Raw genomic sequence first — 16,623 nt, 5'->3', positions numbered from 1 at the left:
GTTCCTATCAAATATTGCTCGGTTCATAATAAGAATAGTAATAATGGTAGTCACAAAAAGAGTCATAGCTTCAACAACAATGATGATGACAACTAGAACAATTAAGTTATAGCTACGAGAAGGTTTTAGAATTTTATGAAGTCATTTTTCAAGTAGCGTAAGCTTTCTGTTCGGCAAAAGGTTTTGCTTCCTGTATGTTATAATAATGGATCTTTTGCCGGGCATGGTAGCTCATGACTGTATATCCAGCTACTTGGGAGACTGAAGTGGGAGGATTGCTTGAGTCTGGGAGTTCAAAACCAGACTAGGCAACACAGTGAGACCCATATATAAAAAAAGATTTTTCAATTCAAAAGTTAATGTTACTAAACATATCAACAATTCTTTAGGCTTATACTCTGTGTGGACATGGAAAGTAAGATGAATAGTGAATTTGTTTTCTTTTTTTAAAAGTTGTAGAGACGTCAAGACACTCCCACCCTTTTTTGAGTAGCTGTGTCACTTTTGAGATTCTGCACGTATATTGAGAAGCTCAAAATAAAATTCTGAATTTTTAGTGGTGAGGACCAAGTGAGAGCTGGCTAGAAGGTTCCCTGCCAAGGGAACTGCAGATGAGCGATTGCCTAGATTAGCACTGAAGTGGGAATAGGGGAGTGTTTCCAACTGCCTGAGATACAAAAGCTCAAGCTTAAACATTTTTAATGTTCAGAAAGCTGACACAAGATTACCAGGGCTATACAAATTAAATAGTTTTCTTATTTTCTTACTCCTGTGCTTGCCCCCAACTTCTACTCCAAAGGACCAGCAAAAATCTTTTAATCTGGGACAGAAGGAGTAGAAGCTAAAATGGAAAAAGAGTAATCTGATTACTCCCACCCTTCCTGACGCCTACATATCCCATCTAGGATTTTAAAGCAAGATTAAAGTTTTTCAATTATATGGTCCTGGGCATTTTAATCATTAAGCAAGTCTTTATTTTGGGGTGTGGAATGACTGGATACAGTTTGTTTTGCCTACCAGGGAAGAGAAAAGTCAGGGCATCTGCCTGAGTGTTCATTTAGAAAGGTGAGAGAAGAATTGGTTCTACGCCTAAACATATCTTTATTCTCTTTCCAAATAATACGAGGACTTTAGAAAATTGAATTCCCCAGCGGACAAGTCTTTGTTATGAATATTTTAATTTTATTATATTGCCTGCTCTTTTGTAGTCGGATGTGACTAATTCTGACCAATGGGCTATGATTGGAAGTGGTGACATATATACTTCTATGTATATTCCCACGTGTTTTCTTTCCCAACCATGGCACCTTAAGAGACTATGTGTTTCAGATGTCTAGCTGCATGAAGATGGAACTCTAATAGCCTTGGTACCATAGTGACTTTTTGGAGCAGATTCTCTTAGTGACTGTTTTTGGTTATGTAGTTTGAGTGAGAAAAAGACCTTGTTATGTTGAGCTTTCAGCGTTGATGTGTTGCCATAATATAACCTAGCCTGTTCTAAATAAAAAATACACAAATATATCCTTTTTACACTCTTTGTTCTTTCTTGCATCTCAGACTTTCCATCTAGGGTTACTTTCCTTTCCTCTGAAGTACATTTGTTACCTCCTTTGGTATATGTTTACAGGTAGTAGAGTAGTTCCCCTTTATTCACAGGGCATGTTCCAAAACCTCCAATGGATGCCTGAAACCACAAATAGTACTGAGCCGTAGATATGCTATGTTTTTCCCTATACTTGCATATTTAGAATAAAGCTTAATTTATAAATTAGACACAGTAAAATGTTAAAAACAATAAATAGAACAATTATAGCAATTTATTGTCATAAAAGTTTTCTGAATGTGGCCTCCGTCTCTCAAAATGTGTTATTGTACTGTCTGTACTCACCCTTCTTATTGAATGATGTGAGATGAAATGACTATGTGATTGAGATGAACTGATGAAGCAGGATGACAAGAGGTTTCATCACACCACCTAGAATAGCATGCGATTAAAAAGTTTTGAATAGTTTGTTTCTGTAATTTTCCATTTAATATTTTCTGACCATGGTTCACCGTGGGTGATGGAAGCCGTGTAAAGTGAAACACTGGATAAGAGAGGACTACTCTACATATTTTGTTGATCTTTGTATATATAAAACCTAGTTGACAAAACTGAGAGTGCTTAAATTTCCACAGTGTTTGCATTTGCTTTTGCTGAAGCCAGGTGACGTTCCCCGTCTGATGCTACTCCAGCCCCTTCTATCATCACTGATTCAAACCTAAAATTTGAGGTTCTGTGTTTTCAACTAATTAACACTTTTATATCAGCATTTGTTTCAGGATAACTCCACCTGTTATGTGTTCTCAAAGTTTACCAAGAGTTTACGAAATCTCCTAGCGCTGTGCCTTCATCACATTAGTGGGGTAAAGTATGAGGTCCCAGCCCTTCTCCCTAACCACTTTATCTTTTTGCCCTGCATATTTGAGGAACATTACACATGACTTCTCTCTGGGCCTCACTGGAGAACACACTGTCTCAAAAATTTATAAAGCTTATGACATTCTAAAACTTTAGAATGGAAAGATTAGAAATTTTTACTACCTTGTGTAATTTTATTTTGATATGTTAAGTTTCTTGATTACTTCCTTCTTGAAAAATATATAACCTCCTACATGAAGGATAACTCAGAGATCATTGATCATTTTGTAAAATAATTTCAATTTAAAGATGAGAAGTGTGAGCTTGTTGTGTTAATGTGGCTTGCCAAGATCCCACAGAGAGAAATGCAGGCTTGCTATGTTTTACCTGAGAGAAAGTTGGAGAGACTGATTACATTTAGGCTTTAGACTACCACTGAGTAGCAGTCTCTTTACCTCAATACTTAGTTGATTAAAACCTAAAAGTTGGGCTAGGCACGGTGGCTCACACCTGTAATCCCAGCACTTTGGGAGGCTGAGGCAGGAGGATCACGAGGTCAGGAGATAGAGGCCATCCTGGCTAACATGGTGAAACTGTCTCTACTAAAAACACAAAGACAAAATTAGCCGGGCGCGGTGGCAGGCATCTGTAGTCCCAGCTGCTCTGGAGGCTGAGGTGGAGAAGGGCGTGAACCCAGGAGGCAAGGCTTGCAGAGAGCCGAGATCGCACCACTGTACTCCAGTCTTAGGACAGAGTGAGACTGTCTCCAAAAACAAACAAACAAACAAACAAACAAACAAACAAACAAACAAAAAACCTAAAAGTTTCCAGCAGACTTTAAATATCCAGGAATGGACTACTGAGTTAAACAAATGCTGGAAACAAGTTTCAGAGTTTCCATTTTATATAATTAGTTGTTTCAAAAACTAAGGGAATCAACTTTTAGACTCCCATACTAGTAGTGACTATGACAGCGTCAGCAGGGGGCACCCAGCTCCTAAAATTTGGAAACATACTTCCTTCTTGTCTTTTCTATTTGTCTTTAAGTTTCCAAATCAGGTTTTATAAAATGAAGTTTCATAAAATACTTTATGAAATAGTGATACTGTTTGGTTAAATATAATGAGAATATTCTACTTTAACTTCAGCTATTCCAAGGCCAACTGGTACACTGAAAGTCAATTCTGACACCGCCCAGAGTTAGTCAAACTAGACAAGTTTAAGGGCAGGGTCCCCAACAAGACCACCCCCACTTTAGATGCCAGATACAAATTAAGGGGGTTCTCAGGCTACCTACACTTCTGATTAACTGGGTGTAAAGTTGGAGGTTCCAATGACACCCTTCAGATGTAATAATTCACTAGAATGACTCAGAGAACTCAGGAAAGCACTGTATTTCTTTTTTCAAAATTATACTTCAAGTTCTAGGGTACATGTGCACAACATGCAGGTTTGTTACATAGGTATACATGAGCCATGTTGGTTTGCTCCACCCATCAACTGGTCATTTACATTAGGTATTTCTTCTAATGCTATCCCTCCCGTAGTCCCCCACCTGCTGACAGGCCCCAGTTTGTTATGTTCCCCTCCTTGTGTCCATGTGTTCTCGTTATTCAACTCCCACTTATGAGTAAGAACATGTGGTGTTTGGTTTTCTCTTCTTGCGTCACTTTACTGAGAATGATGGTTTCCAGTTGCATCCATGTCCCTGCAAAGGACATGAACTCATCCTTTTATATGGCTGCATAGTATTCCATGGTGTATACATGCCACATTTTTATCCAGTCTATCATTGATGGGCATTTGGGTTGGTTCCAAGACTGCTATTGTGAACACTGCTGCATTAAACATACATGTGCATGTATCTTTATAGTAGAATGATTCATAATCCTTTGGGTATATACCCAGTAATGGGATTGCTGGGTCAAATGGTATTTCTAGTTCTAGATCCTTGAGGAATCGCCACACTGTCTGCCACAATGGTTGAACTAACTTACACTCCCACCAACAGTGTAAAAATGTTCCTATTTCTCCACATCTTCTCCAGCATCTGTTGTTTCCTGACTTTTTAATGATTGACGTTATAACTGGCATGAGATGGTATCTCACTGTGATTTTGATTTGCATTTCTCTGTCAATCTCCAGCCGTCCTACCCTGTCCAGAAGTTGGGCTGATATCACATAGCTCGTAGTTCCAACCCTCTGATTACATGATTAGGTTTTCCAACATGACCTGTCCCTATTAAGAAGTTATCCAGGGGCCGACCATGTGGTGCCTCCTTGGCACAACAAAGATACTAATAAAACTCTGAAAATGTCAAGGATTTAGAGATTTACTCCTAGGAATCACCAACACAGTTCAGTAAAATTCCTTATTTTACAAAAGAATCATACAAACATACACACTCACTTTTGCCAAAGAACATTACTGCTTAATAATAATATTCTAGTTATCATTATTATTATTATCTGTTGCTATCTGTCATTAAAGGACTAAAATTCCTATGTCTGTGATACAGTAGACATTTTTTATATTGAAAATATATATAGAGAGAGGCTGGGCGTGGTGGCTCACGCCTGTAATCCGAGAACTTTGGGAGGCCCTGGCAGGCAGATCACGAGGTCAGGAGATTGAGACCATTTTGGCTAACGTGGTGAAACCCTGTCTCTACTAAAAAATACAAAAAAAATTAGCTGGGCATGGTGGTGGGCGCCTATAGTCCCAGCTGCTCGGGAGGCTGAGGCAGGAGAATGGCATGAACCCAGGAGGCGGAGCTTGCAGTGAGCTGAGATTGTGTCACTGCACTCCGGCCTGGGTGACAGAGCAAGACTCCGTCTAAATATATATATATATACACACATATATACACACACACATATAGATACACACACATATATATGTGTATATATATACAAATCCACATATATGTATATATACATACATATGTATATATACACACACACATATGTGTGTATATATATGCACACATACACACAAATTCTCAAGGAAAATATTTTGCTATTTGGACAATATGCAAAAGACTCTGTTCTTGATCAAATATTTGGATCACATATATATGATATATATATATGGTTGATATATACACACACACAGAAATTCTCAAGGAAAATGTTTTGCTATTTGGACAATATACAAAGACTTTGTTCTTGATCAAATATTTTTAGTTTGTAAATTATGAAAGTATATTCTAAAGCCTGGGATTATATTCAGCTCATGTTGATGGTGGGCATCAGGAAAAAATGAGCATCTTATAGATAAACCAATAGAGACTATAAAACTGCTGAGTAATCAGTAATGCAGTGTGTTTAATTAGGCATAAGGAAACTATATTCATGTTTTTTTGACTCTGTCCCTAGCTGGCTAAGCTATCTTGAAGACCTGGCTGCTCTTGATTTCTCTCTTCCATTTCCTACATGTATAAATCATATACAATTATTGCTATAATAATTAAAAATACATATTCTTATTTTAAAAGTGTAAAAGTCTTTACATTTGATACACAGTATCAAAATGGGGCTAAGGCTGTAACCTCATGGGGTACTGGCACCTTAAGATGGCAACAGAGCTCCAGATTTCAGTGCCTCAGAGAAACGTAGTCTGAATATATTCCATAAGAGGCAAGGGACTGGAGACCATATCTGATATGGTTTGGCTCTGTGTTTTTGCTCAAGTCTCATGTTGAATTGTAATCCATAGTGTTGGGGAAGGGTCTGGTGGGAGGTGATTGAATTGTAGAGGCGGACTTCCTCCTTGCTGGTCTCGTGATACTGAGTGAGTTCTCATGAAATCCGATTGTTTAAGTGTTTGACACCCCCCAACCCCCACCCTCCGGCTGCCATGTAAGACATACCTTGCTTCCTCTTCACCTTCTGCCATGATTGTAAGCTTCCTGAGGCCTCTAGAGCCATGTGGAATGGTTAGTGAATTACATCTCTTTTCTTCATAAATTACTCAGTCTCAAGGAGTTCTTTATAGCAGTGTGGAAATGGACTAGTACACTGTGAGTCAATTAAACCTCTTTTCTTCACAGATTATCCAGTCTTAGGTAGCTCTCTGTAGCAGTGTGAGACTGGAATAATATAATATTCCCCTATGTATAAATGAAACCTGTAAAACCTCCATTTTTGTGTCTAATTTTGCATTAAGAAACATCATTCTTATGAATGTGAAAGGAGAAAGCAAAAAACTCTAAATGATTAATAATTAATCAAATACTGGGCATTGACTTCAGTTCTAAAAAGTGAAATCCCTGAAGAGATATAAAACATGCTTCTGAATTGTGAACCCTTAACAACTTAGCTGAAACTACTTAAACATTGCCCAAGAAGAAAGAAGACGTGGAAGAGAGAAAGAAAAATAAATTAATAAACACATCAACAAAAATTACAAAGCATATGAGCAAATCTAACTCCGTGATACAGATTCTCTGCCATTGCCAATTAACACACAAACATCAACACAACAACAAAAAGCAACAAAAGAAAATATTTACTCACAAAGATAGAAAACTAATCTAGAAAATGCTTCAAGTAAACATGTTTAAAATTCTTGAAGAAATAAAGGAGAAAATAATATCCATAAAACAAAAGTAGGGGTTACGGAGACATCTTTGTGAATCATGAATCAATTCGATTCTTTGGAATGAGAAAGTTAATGGAAACAACTATAAACATTATACTTGAGACAGTTAAGGAGAAAATTTGTAGTAGAGAACTTTGAAAATTACTGTGACTACAGCCTGAAAGGAGATAAGGATATATATATATATATATGTGTTGTGTGTGTGTGTGTGTGTGTGTGTGTGTGTGTGTGTGTGTATAAAATGTGTGTGTCTGTGTGTGTGTTTGAAATTCAGAGAAATAAAGTGTAGATTTAGATTCTCTAGTAAAATCTACTTCCAGAGAGAAAGAGAAGCTAGCAGTTTCCAAAATTGAAGAGCGATGTAAGTCTTTATGCAGAAAGAATACTCTAAATGCTATGTATAATAAGCAAACAAAATATCAGATAGATTGGACCTTATGTCATTAAGATTGCAAACTGTTAAACAATAGTAAAAAAAACGTATTTTTGAACATCAAAAGACAAAAATTTATTGTTTTCCCTTGATAATGTAATTGAAATTTCTGTAAAGGGTATATTTTAGCAACAAGAAAAAATAAATCATGAAGAAAAAATCATGATTCAAGAAAAAATGTTTAGCAAAGGCATTGATAAAATATGTTGGAAAAATAAAAAGTAATGACTACAAATAAAATTTTTTGAATATTTAAAATAAAGAAGAACTAACACTGTAGTCAACAGTTAGATGAAATGTAGAATAAATAGCTCATACTTGCTATGTCTTACCTGAAAGAAGGTTAGAGGTACAGATTAAGTCTGAAGTTTTATCAATATATATAAAATTAAGTAGGCATGTTAACAAATTTTAAGGGGAAATGCCAATAAAGAATAAAAATAGAAACTGTTACAATCTCATAGTAGACAGGAAAGAAAAAAACAGACAAAGATATAATATGATAATAGAAAATATAAAATAAGATGATTGAAACTTGTTCAATTATAAGTAATCACAGCAAATATAAACTATTACAAGAAGGAATCTCTAGAAACAAACAACTATAACTTATTTATAGTTGGCGCAACCAAAATAAAGTGGCACAAAGCTGTGAACAGAATGTTTATCACTCTGTGCTCCCCCCAGTCCCTCCCAGTGCCAATTCATATGTTGAAGTCTAAATCTCCAATATGATAGTATTTGGAGATGAAGCCTTTAGGAGATGTCTTAGTCTGTTTGGCTTGTTGTAACAAAATTCTATAGACTGAGTGAATTATAAACAACTAAAATTTATCTCTCATAGTTCTGGAGGCTGGGAAGTCAAAGATCAAAGCATCAGCAGATTTGGTGTCTGGTGAGGGTCTGGTGTCTGGTGAGGGTCTGTTGTCTGGTTCATAGGTGATGCCTCCCTGCTCTGTCCTCACATGGTAGAAGAAGCAGGACAGCTCTCTGGGGCCTCATTTATAAGGGCGCTAATCCCATTCATGAAGGTTCTGCCTTCATCTAATGACCCCTCAAAGGTCTTACCTCCTAATTTGGTCATATTGGTGATTAGGTTTCAACATATGAATTTTGGAGGGACAAAAACATTCAGCCTATAGCAGGAGGTAATTAGGTCATAAAGTTGTATTCAACCCTCATGAATAAGATTACTGCTCTTATAAAAGACACGAGAAAGATGATTGTTCTCTGCTCTCTACCATGTGAGGATCCAAGAAGATGACCATCTGCAAACCAGGAATCAGACCATCAACAGACATTGGATCTGCTGGCAGCTTGACCTTGGACTTTCCAACTTGCAAAACAGTGAGAGATAAATGTTTCTTGTTTAGGCTACCCAGTACATGCCAGTCTGTTACAGCAGCCTGAATGCATTAAAACACATGCAAAGATTAAAAAGAAGGGAATGGAAAATAATCACTACCGCCACCTCCATGCTACTCTTGCTACTTTCACAATTATAAGCAACATTTATGGAGTGCTCCCTTTGTTCTAAACATTATTCTAGGATCTTTACACATTTTATCTTATTAATTCTCACTGAAAGCTTAAAGTAAAAAGTAATGTAATAGTGCTAATATCAGGTGAACAGAGTTTATGAAAATAACATTTCCTCCTTAAGCTATTTTAACCCCATACTAGCTATGCTGCTGATAAATATCAAAAGGATTTTTCTGAGATGCAAATCTGATCATGTCAGTGATTTTCTTCAAGGCTTTCATTTTCTACATCATCAATAATACAGGCAATTAAACTTCCACAGCACTAACTACATCTCAGGAACTCTCTGACTACTTTATATGTGTATGCAGCTCATTTAACCATCACACAACATTATGAGGTTGTTAATTAATCCCATTCTTCAGATGATTAAATGAGGCACTGAGGCATAATTTTCCCAAGCTTACACAGCCATTAAGTGGCAGAGCCGTGAGTTGAATTCAGTTTTGACTTCTAAAACTTTATTTTTGAACTCTTCCATATTTTGTCACCACGTTTCTCATCAACTTTCAACACACATTGTAATTTTTCCATAACAAACTATTAAACTTACCATTTCTGCAATTTCAAGCCTTAGTACCTTTACTAGTGCTACTTTCTTGGGCTGAAATAGCCTTTCTATCTGGTATGCTTACAAACATCTTTCAAAATTCAGCTCAGGAATATTATCTTCTCTGAAGCCTTCTCTGGTACTATGGGTGAGAATCAAAATATTTAATAACAAGTAGGAAGAGGTACCAACCAAATAGAATAAATGCTTTGATCAATTAGAAACAATGCTGGACACAATCATTGCAGCAGTTTTGTTCCTGAGTTCTTGGCTCTCACACAAATGGAAAATAACATTAGGCCAAACAGAAATTGTTCTCAGGCCAAGTTTGAGGCTTGTGGCTCAAGCAAAGCAAGCGGGCAGTGTATGAGAAAGGGATCCTGGTGCTAGCTCCTGCAGGGGCTTAGCTCTTGTCATTTTAAGGAAGCTGAGGCGTAAAAAAGAGCAAAATGCAGGCTTGAAGAGGCAGGGAACTTTCAGCACCTGTGCAGTTTGACAACATGCCTCTTCATGCATTTCACCTCTCATGTTAAATTTCCACCTCTGGGTGCAATGAGGCTATAGTGAGGAAAAACTCAGTGAAAGGTCAGCGCTAGAGGCCATCTTGTCTTTAGCTGGCTGGATCTGATTAGGTTTTTATCAGAAATGCTAGAGTCCCGCTTTAACAACCTTAGGAGGGAGAAGTAACTCCAGGAGATAAATGGATAGGTTCTTTCATGGTTGGGAATTCAGCTTGGTCAGCTAAGTTAGGAGGAGGTATCTTTTTGCTACATGACTTGGGTCAGCTTGCTAAGGGAGGCAAGAAGAAGAGAGGAAATATGCCTGGACATGAGAGCCCCATGTGGTCTTGAAATGGGAAAGGTTCCCTTGTCCCCCTAGCTGGGTGTACAGGGGCGGGGCTGGGACTTGCTTCAGTGCCCCAACACTCAAACCTTATGGGAGCATACAGATGGGCAGGCTGTGGGGCTGTGACCCGACGGCAATGTCTAGATGTCAATGATTACAGCTCCTGAAGCCCCAGTGAGCATGTGTTACAGGGTGCTCTTATTAGTTTGCAGTCTATAGGCGGCTTGGGTTAGCCAGCTCAATCAGACCTTCTACCTTGTCATAAGGACAGAAGGCTTTCTGTATCCCAGGTTCTTGCCTTGGTGTACAGGAAGAATCTTATCACAGGTGGGCTTGGAGAATGAGCGCAAAATTTTATTTAGTGGAAGTAGCTCTTCGATGATCAGGGAGCCAGAAGAGAGATGGTTTTTCCCTAGAGTAGGGCTGCTCCGCGGCTCCAGTTCTCCTCTGATTGCCGCTGCAAAACTCGGCCTCATCCCACTGATCACATGGGTTATGGTCTGTCAGTGTGCTCCTACTCCCTCCATGGCCTTTTCGCCCTCTAGCCACTTGTGTCTTATTCCGCTGATGTACTCCTCTCAAAGTCGGCCCACTTGTGTCTGCCTGCTAGGGTATCAGGGTTTTTTTTTTTTTTTTTTTAATAAGCACAGGATGGGGGTGTGGCAAGCCAGGGTGGTCTTGGGAAATGCAACATTTGCGCAGGAAATGATTGTCCTCACCTAGGTCCATGGGGGTGGAGCCTAGCCAGGGACCATAGCCTGCTCTACCTAGCACTTCCCTTCCCCTTTTCTGTATCATTTAAAGGGAACATGTTCTTCCCTTCCCAGCACTTCCCTTCTGTGTCAGTCTTGTTTACCATGTCTCTTGTCTGCCAGGACTGAGTCTCTTTCCTACATTGTGTCACAACTAGTATGCTCTGTGATGGAGTGGGCAGAATATTGGACCAGCCGGCACCCTTCATCTCCCTTTGAGCAGAAGTGGCCCATCAGTCGGCTGTGCCCTCTATCACTTCATACATGGGTGTTGTAATAGTACTAGAGGTCCATCTTCCCCTGGAGGTGATCAGCTTCTTCAGGACAAGAACACTGTCTTTTTCATACTTATATTGCCAGCAAGAAACACAGCACTTGGCATGTACTTAGTGCCAAATATTTGTTGACAGCGTGGAAGAAGAAACAAAATCACTTATCCTTTCTAGGGTCTTGATTTCCTTATTTGATGCATTAAGAGACTTGGAGTAATTGAACTATAAGGTCCTTCCAAAAAAACCTATAAAGGAAATGAATTTTATAGATTATGTCAGCTGATAAATAGTGATTAGATGGTTTCCCCAGAATAGTTCACAAAGAAAATGCTCTTTAGTTAGACATTCTGAAGTATTTGATATTTTCAGCAGAATCATTTGAATCTTATCAAATCTACATTAGATACTTTGGAAAAGGCATACACTAAGCCTCCTATCAGCTTATATATTACTTCTTGAAAGAAAAAGGTGGTAGAAGACGTACCTAAAAAAAATTTGGTTGACATTTCATACAATGAATTTATTCTACTTCAGTAGACTTTGAAAAATTGTTGGTTAATTAAGATATCAAGAAGAGTGGAATAGAAAGCGCTTATAATTGAGCTATTCAGATCCATAGCAGCTTGAATAAATTGAAGGGGTCATGAAAACTGTTTTGCCCTTTTCTTTTTTTTGAGATTCATTCATTTGTCATTTTAATGAGAATATCATCTAAAAATTTAATTTTCAGGAATGTCAAGAGTCAGAATTCAACCAGGGAAGACAAGATGCAAGTAGAGAAAGTAATGGTAAACAAAAGAAAGCGAGATAGGCAAGAGAGAAGGGGGTGGGTAAAGAAGAGGAAGAATGTATCTATGATTGGATCCAAATATAAGGAAGGATTTTTAAAGTTGAGTCCTACTGGAATAATGCAGAAGAGATATTCTTACCACAATGTGAGTTGACATGCAAGGGCGGCAGGTGAAAAGAAGGGCACAGCCTTTACTGCAGGAATATTCTATCTCATGTATGTGTATAAACAATAGTCTAGCTTTTTCACATAAGCACATTGGTAAATATGTCGGAATTAAGTATTGCATATTTAAAACAAAGAGTTGGATCCAGAAAATATTTACCTATATACCTTGATTTGCTTGAAAATTTAATAACACAAAATCTCTCTAAAGACACTATGGCTTACCACTACCCACATTATATTCTTTTTGTCATCATACACAAAGGAAGGTAATTTCAAAATCCTGAAAATAAACTAAAACAGAATGGAGAATCATTATCTTTGGACTTTTACACAGCAGTCTGATTTTGCAAAGTGAAATTTTTAGGCCCATGACATTTTTGTTTTCAGGTACTTTATAATTATTGCATTTAGAATTCTCTTTTAGATACCAAATTATTAATAACTCTTAATTACCTGAACCAAAATTTAATGGCCAAATTGGCTTTGGCAATTAAGTGTTAGATTAATAATTTGATTCTTAGATTATTATGTTGAACCTCAATTTGATCATTAGAGTCCTATGTTGAAACTGTTAGGCTCTATGTCTTTTAAAAATTATTAGCTGTAGTTATTTAATACATTCTGTGGAATGATATTCTACCTTGAAAAAGATTTAATTTACGTTGTCAAGCTGTCTTCTCTTCTAATTCATAGCTTTTCACATTTAGAATACAATAGAACGAAGTTGAAAGTTGAGTACCAGTTCTCAGAATTTGGTACCTTTAACCGCTACACAGTGAAAAAGAGAAATTGAATTTATACAAATCATTTTTCTCTTTTCCCTTTCCCATAATTTGTTCCTTGTCACATTAATTTTTTTGACCTACTTATATAAAACATATATTGAGAACAACAGAGACCATCAAGCCATATATGTTAACTTGTAACTTGAATGTCCCCAAATCTGAGATGTGGATTTAACAGGTCACAGAGCATATTTACATTTGACAAAGTCATTATTTTTTTTTTGTTTATTTAAGTGTTTAAAGGACATAACTAGTCTGTCCAGTTAGAATATTATTTTGACAGAATCTAGTGAATGCTGTATATCTCTTAAAACAATCTTAGCATATAAATGCTTGTTCAATGAAAAATCAAAATCTAGACAAACTAATGATGAATTTCAGTGCTAATCAACCAAATGAACCACTTTTCCATTATGTGAATTGGTTGCCAGGCTGTCATAAAACTCTGAACAGAAGCCTTCTAGTATTCATTACCCTATTCCACAGAGGAATGTCATAACACTATTTAATTTATATTGGGCTGTAGAATGCAAACCAAGAATGGGTACTGGTTGTAGCTTTCTTTGTGATACTTCTAGGTGTGAAGTGATGATATCTTTGTAGCTGTCAATGGTGGAAGAGTGGAAGCTATTTGCTTCTTAGATGTTCCTGTTTTTATTTTATTTTAAACAGCAATCTATTTCTAATTAAGATGCCTCCGCCAGGGCAATTTGAGAAGAACGCATTGTGTTCTTGTGAGCTGTCTTGTGCAATGGCTGCAGTGTAAATAAAAGTGAAACAGCTTTCTTTTTTTATTATTTGTTTCAAGTGTAACAACTCAGTGGAGTAAAATACAGACAGTTTTGCTTTTGCCAAGGCAGAACAGGCTTTGCTCTCATAATACATATGACACTGAGATATTTTTCTTGTGTTCAGATTTCAGGAAATAATATATTGAATAAATCATATGTAAAATCAGTTGCAAGCACAAAACAAAACTCACCAGAAAATGCCCGAATTGTAGAATTCCTTAATATTATAGCATGAATGAATGAAAGTAAAACTGCTATATTATAGGATAAGGTGATTAAAGAAAATTTTAAGGATATTAATTTGGAATGGGGTGAATAGGACAAATTGGAAATGGACAGACTGGAGTCAGAGAGATAAATTAGGAAACTAAGAAGTTTCAATGTTTAGGCTGAGAAAATAACTTTAGTAATAATCTAGTGGGGCTTGTATTTTGCAGGTGAGAAGTAAGGTCCTAGAGAAGTTGACTTGACCAAAATTAATCAGTCACAGTGTGATTTATCAATCTAAATTTCCTAACACCACTTCTGTCCAGTAGGTATTTTTATTATAACATGCTACTTCTGGCCGGGCGCGGTGGCTCAAGCCTGTAATCCCAGCACTTTGGGAGGCCGAGACGGGCGGAAAAAAAAAAAAAAAAAAAAAAAACTAGCCGGGCGAGGTGGCGGGCGCCTGTAGTCCCAGCTACTCGGGAGGCTGAGGCAGGAGAATGGCGTAAACCCGGGAGGCGGAGCTTGCAGTGAGCTGAGATCCGGCCACTGCACTCCAGCCTGGGCGACAGAGCGAGACTCCGTCTCAAAAAAAAATAAATAAATAAAATAACATGCTACTTCTAAGATGGATTTCTGAAAATAAACAATTCTAAATCTCTGATATTTCACTAACTTAGGTCTGGTAGAAGAGAAAAAGACTCTTGTATTGAAGAAATTGCCTACTTTTTTCTGTTTTTTTTTTTAAACAAGAAATAAGAAAGAAATTGTGGATTAGGAGTTAGGCCACTTGAATTGAGTCTCGGTTTTTTACCAAAATCGTGCTGATATTTGATGAAAGCTTCACTATTATTTATCATGAAGTTAAAAAAAAAAAAACCTTAATCTTCAGGAATTTCAGGTCCACAGGCCATTTCATGAGAATCATTGGCAGAGTTTGTAAAATTTATAAAAGTAAATATTTGAACACAGTCAATTAATACCACAATCTATTTTCTGACCTCCATTTGGCCTCATGGCCCCTTATGTGGGTGGCATTGGAATAACCACAAGCATTTTTGACATCACTCTAAGGAAAAGTTAAGTTGATAGTTAATTTAAGTTTGCATTTAATGGAATTGCATTTCTTTGGTTTGTTGTCACATTGTGAACAGGTGTTTTCTAGCTATCCAAGTGAAGGAATGGTTTCCAAAAGTTCTTCTACACCCCTTTGAAAAAACAGACTCAATGACATTAACACCAAAGTGATAATGAGCACTGTCAATTCAAAGAGTATTACAGAGTAGTTACAACACAAGAGAACTTGAAATGCCCTAACATATTACAGGTCATACAAATTTTTAAGTCTTTTTTTTTTTTTTTTTTTTTTTTTTGAGACGGAGTCTCAAAAAAAAGGAAAAGAAAAAGGGATTTATTATAGAGATTAGACCCAATGCATCTGTGGAAGCTGGAGAAGAAGTCAATGGAGGGCCGTTACCACTGCATATGGTGTGAGACTGACAATTTCATAGGCTAGAAGGGCCGCTAGTTAGGAAGAAAAGTTGGAAATGAAGCAGGGAACAGTAAGAAAAAGTAGCAAATGATGAAGCCTAACTAGAACCTGTGAAGTCAAACTGGAATCCACATCTGTGTTTTACTGCCTCTAGCTTGCCTATGTATTTGACCTAGAAGAAAAAGCTGATGATCTTCACCATGGGGTTGCACAAGTGAGTGTTCCAGAAGTCAAAGAAGCTGAAGAGAAGATTCCTTGGGAGTTGAAGTAGATGTGGGTCTGGCAGCTGCCCCAGACCAACAAGGTGAACTCCTAGATTAGCTACACTGTACGCAAGCTGTGATAACATCCCCAGACCAACAAGATGGACCACTAGATTAGCTACACTGTACACAAGCTGTAATAACATAGTGAATTGCAGTGGATCCCGGCACCTATGGTCACCTTCATAATGTGATGGCTACTGCCTCACTTTTGCCTTTCAAGTCTTGGGCAAATTTGTCTTGTGACTAACCCTAAAATGCAACCATACCAGAAGAGAATTCTGGGAAATGTCTTTCCAGCTTGTGTAAATTGACACATTTCTCTATTTACTAAAGATTGTTGGATATGTTTTCGTGATTGCTGAATATTCAGACATACTGCATAAAATTTAATATTTTTCTTTTCCTTCTTTTTTGCCACTAAGAATAATGCAGCAATAAACACCAATAACATATGTCCTTATGTACTGATAGTTTTCTTTCTGTGGGATAGAGTCCATAAGTGGCTAAACCAAATAGTAGATATTTATTTTAATTTTAATAAATGTTGAAATTTTTTTAAAAGGCTGTGTAAGACAACATTTTTACCTGAAGCCTTTTTTCTTTTTTTTTTTTTTTTTTTTTTTTTTTTTTTTTTTTTTACTATACTGATTTTCCTGTAGCTCTGCCAGTAAGAGATATGATAGTCGTTTTTAATGTATACCAATTCAATGGGCAAATGCGTTATC

The sequence above is a fragment of the Rhinopithecus roxellana genome, chromosome 6 (genome assembly GCF_007565055.1).
Source record: "Rhinopithecus roxellana isolate Shanxi Qingling chromosome 6, ASM756505v1, whole genome shotgun sequence".
Classification (NCBI taxonomy): Eukaryota; Metazoa; Chordata; class Mammalia; order Primates; family Cercopithecidae; genus Rhinopithecus; species Rhinopithecus roxellana.
This window is presented reverse-complemented; position numbering follows the sequence as displayed.